This window comes from Lygodium microphyllum, chromosome 1 (genome assembly GCF_053477565.2).
Source record: "Lygodium microphyllum isolate KBCC chromosome 1, Lygodium_microphyllum_v1.1.10, whole genome shotgun sequence".
In the NCBI taxonomy this organism is placed as follows: Eukaryota; Viridiplantae; Streptophyta; class Polypodiopsida; order Schizaeales; family Lygodiaceae; genus Lygodium; species Lygodium microphyllum.
Genome location: NC_141135.1, coordinates 114946670 through 114961581, shown reverse-complemented (window position 1 = coordinate 114961581; position 14912 = coordinate 114946670).

The following is a 14912-nucleotide window of genomic DNA, read 5'->3' as shown; positions in this document are numbered from 1 at the left end:
GTAGAGAGAGTGTACCAATTATACTTGTGAGCAACTTACTAGGCGAGATTTCCTTCTTGTACTTGAGCCCTCTCTCCCTCTTAGGCACACATCTTTAGTCTCTCACTCTGATTTCCAACACTTTTGTGTCCTCAACAACCTATGCACACATAATATAATGGGAATCTTTGAAGGGCTAAGAAGCACATAGCAATGGTAGGATTTATTATTAGTGTCACTATTCATTTGTGGGCCCATCATTGATTCATTGAAATATTATTTCCACTTCTTGAGTCTTGTCCACATCATAGTCTTCTCTTTTATCTTGTCCTTGCTAGATAATATCATGCAACACATATGCTTCATCCTTATATCCTCATTAAGTGCATTGTTCACTCTCTCCTATCACCTAATGGACTATGTAGAAAATTCTTTGATTGTCAACCCCAATCCTCTACCAAATGAAGGCCCTTCATATCCACTTCTCTCTCATGACACCTCCATTTTGTGCTCTCATGCTCTCAACTCATCCATCCAAGCATGTTGTAGCTCTCCCATACTTTCAATACTACCATGGTTGTGACTCAGGTAAGCTACTCATGAATATATGTGTGCATCACATGGGTTTAAAATAAGGTATTTTTAAAATACAAATTTTTACATACAAAAGGGTACAATATAAAGGGGTTATTTACAAATTAAATAGAAAAGGGTTATGTTTCATCTAGGAAAAATTCATAGGTAAGGATATTTATAAATAGGCCTTGAATGTATGTGATGTAGAGGATATACATATAGTTACTTCCCTGAGGGTTGTCACCCTTGTTAGTCCATTCTATTGGATCCTAAAATAGAAGGCTTTATCATTGTAACAACCATTGAAGAAGGGGATGCCCTTCATACCCAACATTTTGAGGCCCAAGAAGGCACTGTCTATGGCCTCTCTATTGAACTATGTTCTTCAACATATTTGGATAGTACTTTACTGGCAAGAAGATAGCAAAACCTCATCACTCTCTCAATTGACAACATGGATACTCCTACCATTCCTCATCAACTGTTGTTGTATGTTCCTACCAACCTTCAAGGTCACTCCCTCATCAAGTACATCGTTTCCACATGCCTTACATTTCTAAGTATTATCCTATTTTCTTACATTTTTCACTACTAACCATCTAAACTCCACTTCAATATCAATATCATATCTTGATCCTTATCTTCCACTCTTTTTATATACTCAATATCCTCATCTTCTTATAGTTACACACACATTCCACTCCAATTGTGCGCTACAACCTCTTGACCAAATGCAACTACACACACTCTTGGATTTTTCATACACATTTGGGATTCTCACAATGCATCAAAATCCTATCTCCTTGAGTTCCTCATTGTCACATTGCTACTTCTGAATGTGCAATCCTAATCCCTACACATGACCTCATCCTACTATCACATTTCATCCTCAGTATGTTTATTTATTTCCCATCACCACCAATCTATCAAATCGTCATTTCCTTTTATCCTACCATATTCAACCATTCAAAAAGTTACCTTCAACAATCATATTGCTCTAATTGTATACCCAAATCTCAATCATCAATCTACCTTACATGGCAACAACCTCATCAACAATCAAAAGTACTCTCTCTTTCAATTTTCTCTCAGCATCATCATGAAATGGTCTACCTCCAACCTTACCCAAACCATCATTTAAAAATTGTATCTCTTTCAAGTTGGACAACTATGTTGGACTTCCAAAGGAGGGGAAAGGAATGGATAAAGTACAAAGAAATGCATGAGCACATTGGTACAAACTACTTTGTATGTGTAAAAGAGCACATTGATACTGAGTATGCTATTAATGAAGATATTACACCCAACTCTTGGAGTCCTCTCAAAGACAATATGCTTAAAATTCTTCATCTATCGCTTGCTATTTTACACTATCAATCCCTATCTTACTATGATATCTAGTGATGTTGGGATCATATCTCCATCTACCAACACTGAGTATGCTATTAATGAAGATATTATACCCAATTCTTGGAGTCCTCTCAAAGACAATATGCTTAAAATTCTTCATCAATCACTTGCTATTTTACACTATCAATCTCTATCTTACTATGATATCTAGTGATGTTGGGATCATATCTCCATCTACCAACATACTCTCACCGTTGTTTCACTCCATCACTATTATCAAGTTCCAATTGCAATACATCATTTGTCTATATGATGAACATCTCTTATCAATTCTATGATGAAGCAAAATATGTTGATTATCTCTTCATCAATGTATCCATCAAACAAGGCCCAAAGATCTTCATCATCAACTTACAACCCTTGCATCATTGCAAGCAGAGATTGATGTATATCTTTTGTAGCAATAAGGACAATGTCTCATACTATACTCATCATTATAATCTTATTGCTCTTGTAGCCAAGATGATTGGAAAAAAGTCTTTGTACTACAAAATAAATCGTATTTTCTTTTGAGAAGGAGAAAGAATGTTAGAAGATATTGTTAACCTTTTCTAGAGAGAGGAAATGTTGGAATGATAATACATTCTCATATGAACATATACTTAGAGAATATCTAAAAAGACAATATCTAGATATTTAGGAGAACTAGAACAGATGGATCTAGAACATGTGGATGATACTTTAGTAAGGAAACCTACCTTATCCACAACTTTATTATATATATATATATGTGTACTCTCATCTATTGTAATGCAAATGAGCAATACAAGTTTGAGATTTATTCTCCATCTCATTGTCTCATTGTCTCTCTATCTTTCTCTCACCCTCACTTTCACTAAACGGAGAGCTTTATATAACTATTATAAGAAGACCTCCGTGATGTAGAGGATATACATATAGTAACTTCCTCAAGGCTTTACTTGTACATTTTACCTATCACTTGGCTTTTCCCTTGAAAGATTTAGGAAGAAGAGGGGAGCCATGGTCCATGAATGTTATTGCCCTGTCCAAAATTATCTCAGTACACCTCTCCCTTATCCACCACATATATGACTCAAGGTAATCTTTGCACTAAAAAAAGGTATAAAAAAACTTATCTAAAAACAAAAGAGAATATTATTAGAAAAAAACCTTCAAAAAAATAGGAGTATCGTCTATAGAAAGCAACTCCAAAAGGTCCTTTTTTTTAAATACAGATGGAAGAGATATGTTTCCACATATAAAAGATAAGTTGAATACTTTGCCATTTCTTATGCCTCCAAACTGGGATGAGCCCTTTTCCATTAATATCAACATTGAAAAGAATTCCCTTCCATTACTCAAAGGAGAAAGCTTCATCAGCAAACCTTTCTTTATAGAGGCAATATAAGTATTTTTCGTGGCTAACTTGGTAGTGCCCTTACCCTTGCTTGAAGCTTTCACTAGTCTCTTAGCTTTACCCTTTGAAGATTTAGGAAGAAGATGGGAGTCATGGTCCACTAGTGGTATTGACTTGTCCAAAATGATCTCAATACACCTCTCCCTTATCCACCACAATATGTCTTAGGGTAATTTTTGCACTAAAACAAAGCATACAACAACTTAGTTAAAAACACAAAAGAATTTTAACTTAAAAGAAAAAGATAAAAGAATTATATTCTCCCATCCGTGTTTAGAAACTTTGAATCTACAGTCGTGCAAACAATCAAAATAACTCTCAATCTCAACTATGTGCATCACTTTGTAGCGAGACCTCTTGAATGAGAAACTTTAAAGGTCTTTAAGAGCCATCAATGTCTTCAAAATGGGCATCCAAGTTAGTAGTAATAAGTCTAGTAGCATTCCAAATGAAAACTTGTTAGGAAACATTAAAGAAACTACCTACAACAAATCTAGAAAACAACAAAAAATTATTGATGAGACATTTTTGCCATGCCATGAATTCCTCAAAGAGAATTTGTAAGGATGACCTCTTGAGAAACAATATCAAAGTAGATCAAACTCTAATGTCCACTATAAAGAAAAACATTAGTAAAAAAAAATATGAAAATAAATCACCAAAAGTAACTATGTACAAGGAATTCACATTTCAACACAAAAAAAAAGATATGGAAGTGTGTAGAACTATCAGAAATTTTTAAAATATCTTGTAATATTTCAACTAGACTTTGAAAAAGGATCCGCAAAGAGAAGTAGATCAATAATAAATATGTTCTTAGTGATATTATTTTGCCATGTAAAGCAATGTATACCATGTATAGAAACAATGCCCAAAATAAGAGAATGAAGGTGCAAGGAACATTGAAAAAGTCAATAAAACCAAAGACAGGTCTCACCTCAAACAAGAATAAACCACAGAATGTGATAGTTGAATATCTTTCTTCTCTAACATACTCTTATCTCCTGAAGATATGCTAAGGTAATCCTCTTTATTTTCATCCTAAGAAACAGTGACAACTATTTGGCCAAATACATTGCCCATCCTCTCATAGTTAACTATGAGAGGATAGGCACTATGAGACACTTTGGTACAACTTGGCTAACATTTTCCCCTACAAGAACATTACAAGCCTCTAGTTATGTCTATTGTATATAGACCTTTCTTGCAGTCTACTTGATCCTAGCCATTAAAGATCTATACTCTCACGAGCAAGAGGAGGAGGAATATTAGCTAGTGACCAAGAAGGACAATATGGTGGGATAGGGTGATTTTGAGTAGTCACAAGAGGGGTTTTGTGCTGTATGGAAAGTTTCCAAGAGCAAGGATGAATGGTGAAATAGAGTCAGTTCCTAGAGCTGCAAAAGCGCTAGTCATGTCATTGGGGAATTCACAAAGAGGAAGGTCAATATAGTGTGATAGGTTTAGTTTGTGGAGTTGCAAGAGTGCTAGTCACACCATATGGGAGTCGCGGAGAGGCATGCCAATATGATGTGATAAGGTGCTTCTGAGGAGACAAATGAGTGTTGGTTGTACTATAGGGGGGATTTGCAAAGAGGAAGGCCGTTGATTTTGGGGTGATGGGGGTGTGTTTGAGGAAACCCAAGGTCTTCGATCACTTTGAATAGGAAAGCTAGAGTGTGAATGAGACCCCTTGCAAAAAAAGTATACCTTATCTAGTCACCCACCCACCATTGTTCCATGTCAAGAGTGCATATAAAGGGGCTCGATTGAGTTTTTGCCAAGCTTTTTCTTTCCCTCCATACTCAAACTTCTCACTTTGCATTATAACATCTCTATGGCTCTTCTCTTTTGATATGGTGTGACTCATAGCCTCCTACTCTTTCACGACTAGCTCCTCTCACATCATACTAACATACAACATGAATAGGATATCAACTGTCTCACACCACCTCTCCACACACCATATTGGTGCATAGCCCTTGACTTGTAGTTCTCCCTTCTAACAGAGGGTTAAGTCATGTCTCCCTCCCAATTTCTTCCACCATGGTAGTGAGTCTGAAAAGGAAAAGAGCTATCACCACCATAGCATCCAAGGAGTTAGCAAAAAGAAAGAAAGGCCTTGTCCTAGATGTTTCACCCATCTCTTTAAGTTCCATAGGAAATGCATGGATTTTATGGAGGACATCACCTAACAAAGGAAAATCCCCTTTGACGACCCTATGCCTCACTCAAACTATAGATATAATATCCTTTGAGAGGCTTTTGGATTTTCCTATTCACACTAACATTGAATTATCATTTTTCTAATTGCTAAGGACATGTGTAATCCTCAATGGGATCTAGATCAAGTAGCAAATTATTCCAAATATTTTTTGGAGATCTCAAGAGAATACCAAGGAAACAAGGATCTTACTACAAGAAAATCTATCTTGTATTCATCAACAAGATTGCTTTTATCCTTTATGTAACCACAACAAGAAAAAGAACACCATGTTTAATCCTCAATGGGATCTAGATCAAGTAGCAAATTATTCCAAATATTTTTTGGAGCTCTCAAGAGAATGCCAAGGAAACAAGGATCTTAATACACTAAAATCTATCTTGTATTCATCAACAAACTTGTTTTAATAATTTATGTAACCACAACAGGAAAAAGAACACCATGCACAACAAATCTTCACGTAGCATCATATAAAGAATCTCTCATGGTCTTATCTTTAATAAAATCGATCACATTCTTCATATTCTTCTTATAATCCATCAAAGAATCACAAAAACACAAAATAATGCTCCACTTTGAATGGAATTTCAACATATAATATTCATCTTCAATGTCTTCATAGTCTTCTCTTAATCTCTCATATAGATACAATGTTTTTCAGCATTAAAATGACTATCTCTTGTACTTGATCTCTCTCACACATGTCTTCACTCAATAGTAAAATGGATTTCTGATCAATAATCCTCAATAATCCTCTCTTGGTCATGGATATCCCATCGAAGAGGTATGTTTGATATGAAGAGTCACTAGAGCCACTACAGTGTCCCTTGAGAGCACACTACTATCACTATCACTGTAGTCTTCACTTCAAGTCTTCTTTAGCTACTTGTTCTTCTTCTTCAAGCTATTTTGAGCTTGCATTCTTCCTCTTCCAAGATTGCAAAATATTCCTAAGATAAAAATCCATCCCATAGAACATTCACAGAGGCAAAAAGAACAAAAGAGAACATAAACAGAAGCTCAATAGAGGGTCAACAGAAAGCATAAAAACCATATAAATTCAACCAAAACCATTCAACATATTCTCAATCATTCCTTAAAATAATCATTCACAATCTTAACCTTACAAATAGAAAGAAAATAAACAAAACAGAGACAAAATAGGCCTAATAGAACCAAATAGACTCATCATAGAACCTATTAGAATATAAGACCTTAACCAAAAACCACCACAGCTCTCCCAAACATTCTTATACTATCCCAAAACACTTTCAAAGTCATCAAAATTTAACCAACACACCCTCATATAAACCAAAAACCTTAAAAAAATCAACAAAAATAGCAAAAAATATAATCAATTTAGCACTCAATATATCCCCACACTTAATTAGGGATCATCCTCATGACCTTAGAAAAGGAGAATAAAAGCTCAAAATACTAGCTCGTCACTTTATCTTCATCAGCAATCATCCGATGGTTAGCAACCAATTATGACTCCATCCGTTCTTTAAAATAACCTAGACCTAGCAAACAAATTGATGAAAGAAAAATATCTTAAAGTATAGATCAATCGTTAGTTGTCAAACTAGAATCAAACAAATTAGTAAAGGATATGAGAGTTTTCTCATTGTAGCACATAGTCATCTAGACAATCTTTAACTTCAACCTCCAACCAACTTTGATCAGCTTCAGCTTCAATCTTCTTCAACAACAACTTCATCCTCTCCTTGTGACAAGGATAATATACACATCACACACGTCACAGAACATAGAACTCACAAATACACAAAAAAATGTAGTTTGAATGGCACCATTCCTAAAAAATGGAGAGCAAAAGAGAATGAGAATTTCAATTAAAAAGATTATACATTCAAAGACTACACAACTACAATGTTGGATAAAGATATTTCTTCTTAAACTTCATGCTAAGCTTGAGATGTGCTAGAGTTTTTCTTTCATCCTAAAAATGGAGAGGTACATTCTAAAGGAATTGTAGACAACACATCCTTTCCAACAAGATAATGAATCTAGTAGGAAAAGCCTATGCAAAGTAGTACAGCACATCCATCTAAGCAACGATCACATCCACATTAGGATTTAATGTGAAATTTGGAATGATCTTCCGAGTGTTCAAATTGGACTGTTGATGCATGAAGGCAAGATACCAACAAAAATGTGTAGCAAGACATACAGAAGTATCCTCAAATTAAGCACGTGATCGAGGAAATTGAAGATAGGAGTTCAAACATGCTGAAGAAGTTTCCTAGGACCCAAGAATGAGAGGCCAATTAAATATAGGTCTTGTCTTAGAATCATATAAAATCCACTATCGTCGATAGAGGATATCATTATCAAATCCAAGAGTATCCAATACATACTAAGGGGGAAGATTGATATATTCTGTAGAAGATGGAATAGGAATGAGGGTAGAATATTGAAGAGGTGGATATGATAGTTCATAGAAAGATGAAAAGTGTAAATATAATGATGTTAAAAATGGAGGAAATGATACTAAAAAGGCTTTAAGTGATTCTAAACAAAAGGTTGAAGGAATAGGAGGAATAGCAAGAAAAGGATCTATAGGAGGAGAAGAGGTAGTATGATTAGCAAATAAAAGGGCATGAAGTAAAAACTGGAATATGAGGGAGTAAAGCAAGGTTAAAAGATAAAATAGGAAAAGAATCAGGATTTGTAGTAAGAAGATGAATATAAGAAGGAAGGCAAGAAGCAATGAGGGAATAGGAAATAAGATCATGAGGATAAATAGAACATCAGAATTTAAAATTTTGGAAGAACTCCTCAGTAAACAAGGAATTATCAACAATGTGTTGTAACACTTTAGCATGCAGTTGTTAGATACCAAACTTATAAAAAGTACTTTGTCGATAGCATGGACCCATGATAGCATCATATAAAGGAGGATGCCAAAAAACTTGCCTACACCATGATGTGTGTTGATGAAAATTTTGCAGACCATCCACAAGATCTAACTCCATAGAATGTACATACAATATAGCTTGCAAAACCACATCCCCCAAATAAATATCCAAATCCTTCTCATCTAGAATTTGCAAATCCACTACAAGGGAATGGGCAAAATAGCAATGGCCATTTGTGATGTAAAATAGTAGCATCACTATTTTGCGTCACTAACAACATCGCAAAATAAAATTTGTGACGCTATTACCACACTATTAGTGACACTAATAGTAATGCCGATCTGAGAAAAAAAAAGCACAAAAAACTTGAGCGTGACATTTGCTGCAAACATTTTTAAGAGAGAGCGAAAGAGATTGTCACCTTGAGAGGGAGAGGGAAGGAGAGATTCTCACTACCACCACCGTAATGTGAAGAAGAGGGAGAAGTGCACAAGGGAGAAAGAAGGGATGTCGTGAAGAGGAGGTGAAGCATCCATCCTCGGGCCTTGGTAGGTACATTGCCTCTTCATGCTTTGTTCTTGTATTTTCTTCTTTTCTTTTCTTTGTTTTTCTTTGTAATGAGAGTGGGGAGAGAAGATGGGGGAGAGAAAGAAACATTGAGAGAGAGGGGGGAAGAGAGAGAAACAAAGAAGGATGAAGGGAGGAAAATAAAAAAAGAGAAAGAGAGAGAATTTGAAAGGTGGGAAGAGAAATAAAGGAGGAGGAAGGGAGGCAAACAAAACGAAGGAAGATCATCAAATGAGGGGAATGGAAACCTATTGTTTGTCCTAATGCAAAGTTACCATATTGGACCCACTTACAGATCAACCATTTATTGGATCCCATGCATATTTTCAAGAATGTAGGCAGCTTATTATGGGACCACATCACAGGAAAGAGAGACACTGTAGGGACATGAATGGATTTGAAGGAGGTAAGCAAGATGGAGGCAGTGGAGAAGGAGAAGAGGAAGATGTGGGAAGAGCACACACAATGTAGGTGCTGTCAAGAATGATATATGACAACCGTATTGCACTATCTCATATATATGAATAAATAATATGGGCGGTTAGTGTACATGGGCAGGCTGCCCAAGGGCCTTTTACCTCAACAACCTCCCACTAAAAGGCCAATGCTCCAGGGAGTGAAAAAACAAAGAAAAAAGAAAAAGAGACAAGGTGAGGAATCATGACATCTCACCCAATACCCAATCGAAAAGCAAGCTATGCAATAAGCGGGAACCTCTATGAAAGAAGAGTCAAGCATCCTCGAGTCCATGACATCCAGGAGATAAGTGATCCTATAGCTCCATACAACAGAGCAATCCAAGAATGCTTCTCATGAAGCAAGCACAACTCATGAGTACACGTTTGTAATGCATAAGCATTAGAGTAGTTCATAGCATCAGCATGGTGCATAGGAGACAGTTGAGAGCACATAGACTCTCCAAAGTCAATCATAGAAGAAAGGCTAACATCCCGGACACATGTCAGATGGGGTCTCAAGATAATATGCAGCCTCATCAAAGTGGAAGACTGACATACAATTGTAGCATCAACCATAAAGCGGAACGTGCATCAAGAGGCTTGAGAGATGTTTGTGTCTCATAAAAGACATCATGAGAGATGTGTATAACCTACTGGGCATCCAAATCCCATAACCTGTAAGCCTGAAAGTCACCATCTCCATAACCAAGGAGGATACATCTACGTGACATAGGCATATTTGGCATACATACAAATGCCTGGCAGCCAAACATCCTCAAGTAATCATAGGAGGGTCTCATGCCAATCCATGCATCGTGTGGTGTAATACCATCTAAACTCAGACATGGTATCCTATTAAGCAAGTAGACTGCCGTCACAAGGGCCTCAACCTAAAACCCATAAGCTATGGTAAGCACAGAAGCAATCTTTGCCTATAGAGCTAGGCACATGCCATGAGCAATCCCATCGTACCGTGAGCATAGGAAATCAATGCCAGACTGCTGACAATAAGACTGAAAGCTGGGGGAGATAACATGACTCTCATAATCCATCTGTAAGCACCTAGGTCTGCAACCAAAAAAATCCATAAACTATCAGCGGCATCCTCAATCCGTACCAAGGGAAAAGCCCAAACACGATGGGTAGCATGATTCACGAAGGTCATAATGTATGATGCTCCACCAAGTGACTGGAAAGGCATAGGTCCATATACTACACAATGGACAAGATCTAGAGGATAATGCTCTCACGATCGCCATGAGGCAAAGGGGCTTTGCAAGGACCATAAGTAAAATCAAAGCAAGTATCAAGATCTGCATGTGACAAAGGAGGCAACATGGAGTCTGAATGAGACAATATCTCCATCTCTCTGTGGTGTATATGGCCTAGGTGATAATGCCATTACAATGCATGTGGTATCCGGATAACTACAACCATAGAATCTCCGACATGAGAGATATGCACTAGTTAATTAGAACCAACTCTAGAACCTCTTGCCAAAACCAAGCAACCATGACAGATCTTCCATGACCTATCCTGAAGAGAGACAGAGTAACCTACATCATGCAACTGACGAATAGATATCAAGCTCTTGCTAAGCATAGGAACATGTAATACATCATGGAGCATAAGAGAAGTCCCATCAAGAAAAGCTAGGTGTATGTCCCCTGTACCAATACTAGCATAAGTCTGCTCAAGGCCCAAATCAATACATCTGTCAACCTCCTTGTAAGAACAAAACCATGCTCTCTGAGGGGTAACATGATAAGAGGCTGAAGAATCCAACAGCCAATCAAAGACAAGCCTGATCATTGAGCAAGTAAGCTATAGGGAAACTAGATAATAAGAGGACATGCTCAATTGCATCATCATGGGTAACTGCATGTACCTCACCACTAGAAAGAGTGGTAACACCTACTACATCACTGACTCTGTGCTCATGTCGAGTCCATCTCTATCTTTTCTACTCTCTAATCCGTCTATAATATTTTCTTTGCCCAAGCTTTCCACAAGGGAAGCATACAACATATGTAACTGAAGAACCTGCAGAAGACGACAAGGAATCCAAGTCATCATGAATAGGACTATCCACATCCAAGGAACTCAAAGAGTCTAGGGCAGTCCCAACATAGGGAACCTGCTCATCAAGACAATTGTCAATAGAAGCACAAGTGGTAGAAGCATGCTGCTACAAGTACTCTTCCATCCTCACTAGAGAGGGAAGCATAGAAGTATCAACCAGGGATGCAAAAACTCCCACATGAAAAAGACTCATAGCTAATTGCATGACATAATCAAACACAATAGTGTAAAAGCCAAGATATCTGTCAAAAGAGTATATAATATTCAGCCATGAAATTAACCCATAACCATAATGGCAAACATGACTCTGCAGTACATCAGACCACATAGTAGCATCCAAGTTAATGCAAGACCGGTAAGTGGCATAAGATCCTGCAATGGTCAAGCTCCAAGAGAAGCTTAAGTATCTATACAACAACATCCAACTCTAACCTATATGGACAAAAGCAACCCAACTAGCATAGAAGCTAGGCAACACAAAAGCAATAAAGCCATATCTGCTAATCCAAGCACTGTCAAGAAGTCCACTGATCAAGGAGTAACCTGCAAAGAACCAAGCATCAATGAGAAATGAAAACTCAATAGCCAACTGTCAAGACAATGGAGCAAGCACTGCTCAAGCATGTATCTACACCCAAGTAAATCCAAGATTCATAATCGGGGCATTAAGGGCTAAATAGCATCCAAGCTGCATAAGTGACAAGCTGACCAAATGTTAACTGCTCCACAAAATTCTCAAATACAAGTCGATTCAAGCCCAAACACAAACATATGTTATACTGCAGCCAAACTCAAAAGTATCCACATTAGACATCAGCCCCACAATGGGTAGCACAGGGCATAAACCTTGTCAAGTGAAATGCCAACTGCAAAGAAAATTATAGTGAACCAAGAATTGAGCTCTATTCTTTGCTCAAGAAGCATCCGAGAGCATAAACATCAAAGTGGCATCATCCAAATACATCAGCATATCATCTTGAGTAGTCGCGAGCACTCGTAGACCATAGACATAACCAAACTGGAGGTAAAATAACTTGTCAACCAAGGTAGCATAAATCCCAACTAACAACGAGGTCTCCACATCTAAATCAAGGCTCAATAGCTCTCAAATAGCATATTCAAGCATAAACCATAATGATCAAGTATCAATACATCCAACAAGATACCCGAATGTCAACAAAGAGCATTATGCATAAGCCTTGATAAAACCTTGCTGCCCAAACAATGTACAATAGTAAATCCCTACATAAATCAAGCTATGGAAGCTCAAATCAAGTCCCAAATCATCTCAAAACATTGGACAAACATCCCCAAAGCATCTGGGCATCAAATACCAAGCCTCGGGAGCATCACATAAGCTAAGAGCATCATATTTTCTTGCTGTAAATCAACTCATATCTGTTACAAAAAATGCTATGTTTATAATTTGGCAGATCTGATATCACCATCACATCCGGAGTATGCCAAAATCCCAAGCTATATTCTTACCTTGCCTAAATCAGGTTCTGGATCCCGAGATATGAGAAAAAATGGGATTTTAAAGCCAAATTTTGAAACAAGCATTAAAAAAATGTGAGCTATTATAGTGGGGCGTGCTAGTTATCTTGAGGATAAGGGGGCAAATGGGGCCAAGGAACACTTGCAAAGAGCCTATGAGAGCCGAGGAGAGGCAGGAGATGAAATCTTACCTCGGGGGAAAGAAGCCATGATTGGCATTGAAGCTCCAAGCTCTAGGTCTTCAATCTGGGCTGGGCAAAGCTCCACGATCAAGCTCTGATCCAAAGCTCTGATACCAGTTGAAGGGGATGCAATGACAGTGGAGAAGGAGAAGAGGAAGATGCGGGAGAGAAGAGCACACACAATGTAGATGTTGTCAAGAATGATATATGATAGCCTTGCTCGCACTATCTCATATATATGAATAAAGAATATGGGCAGTCAGTGTACAGGGGCAGGCCGAAGGACCTTTTACCCCAACACATTGTGAAGTAAACTATTAGGTATGATGCGTTCCCTTAGGTCCACTTTCTCTAAAGATGACCAGCTCTATCATGGCTAAAATCCCATGATTGGCATAAGATATGTCGGGTTTGTCTTGACCTTGGTTGCAAGTAGACTGTGTATTTTGTTATTTAGTCTCTACAAAATGTTCATAATGCTTCTTCATTTGTGGCATTTTGTACTACAAATCGCGATCGCGGGATGCCTCACTCCAGAAATACACAATGCAATTTATAGGTTGTTGAATTTAGTGCAATGGATCTCACAGAAGGAGATCAAGACATCCTCTATTGAATTTGCAAGGTAGGGAGTGGTAGAGATGGTCTATCTCTTTAAGAAGTAGCTACCCACTAGTATGCTCATGATACAAGCTCGTCTCCTGGTACATCTCGTATTAGATAAAGTGGAGATTTCGGGACCTGTCCATACTCAATGGATGTTCTTCTTGGAGAGCTTCATGAAAACCCTAAAGGGATTTGTGCGGCAATGAGCTTGGCTAGAAGGTAGCATGGCTGAAGGTTGGCTAGTGTCAGAGGCATTAGAGCATATTTCACAGTGGCTACCAATGGTGGATTCATACAAAAATATGCTATGGTAATTGAAGGATGATGATAGATTGATCGGAGATATGGTGGTTGGAAATGGGGTAGAAAAAAGGATGGATACTACAATGGAGGAGAAAGTAAATTGTTTTTGTATGTTGCATCATGCATCCATGGAGAAGTGGATTGCTAGGTACGAGCAGGCTAGAAAAGATCGGGAAGAAGCACGATTGAAATTTTGACATAGTACATGCCATCAATCAGTTTGATATCCTGAGGACATGGAGGAGATGTCGCGTGGAGCTTTGATCGCAGCTTCTTACACGAAAGGGTAGAGGTCTCTGGTGAGGAGTTGGAATTCTCAAGGGGATGTAGTCCGAAAGGTGACCGCATGTTTTATAAGCTATCATATTTATATTTTAGATGCGACAACTAATCTAGCTATTTAACTATACATTACAAAATCTACAGTGCGGCGTGGTCACGTAGGTGATATTTTGCATTGAGTGCATCGACAAAATGCACTCCTCCACAATGGATTGTGGTGTCATGGAAAAGTTGCAGCAAGAGAAGGTGACGACGAGCCACATATCCAAACACCATTGTAGATGAGATGGAGTATTTTGGGAACTTGCAAAGTGTTATCTTAGTGGATTACTGTAGCTTCTCCATGATCATATTCAATGTATAGTGGTTCAAAGTGGTATTGGGAGGAGATGGGGCAACACTCGAATCGGAGCCAGGACGAGGAAATGGCCACAAAAGGGGCAAGATATAAATAGGTGGACATTTGAGATTCAATGTATAGTGGTTCAA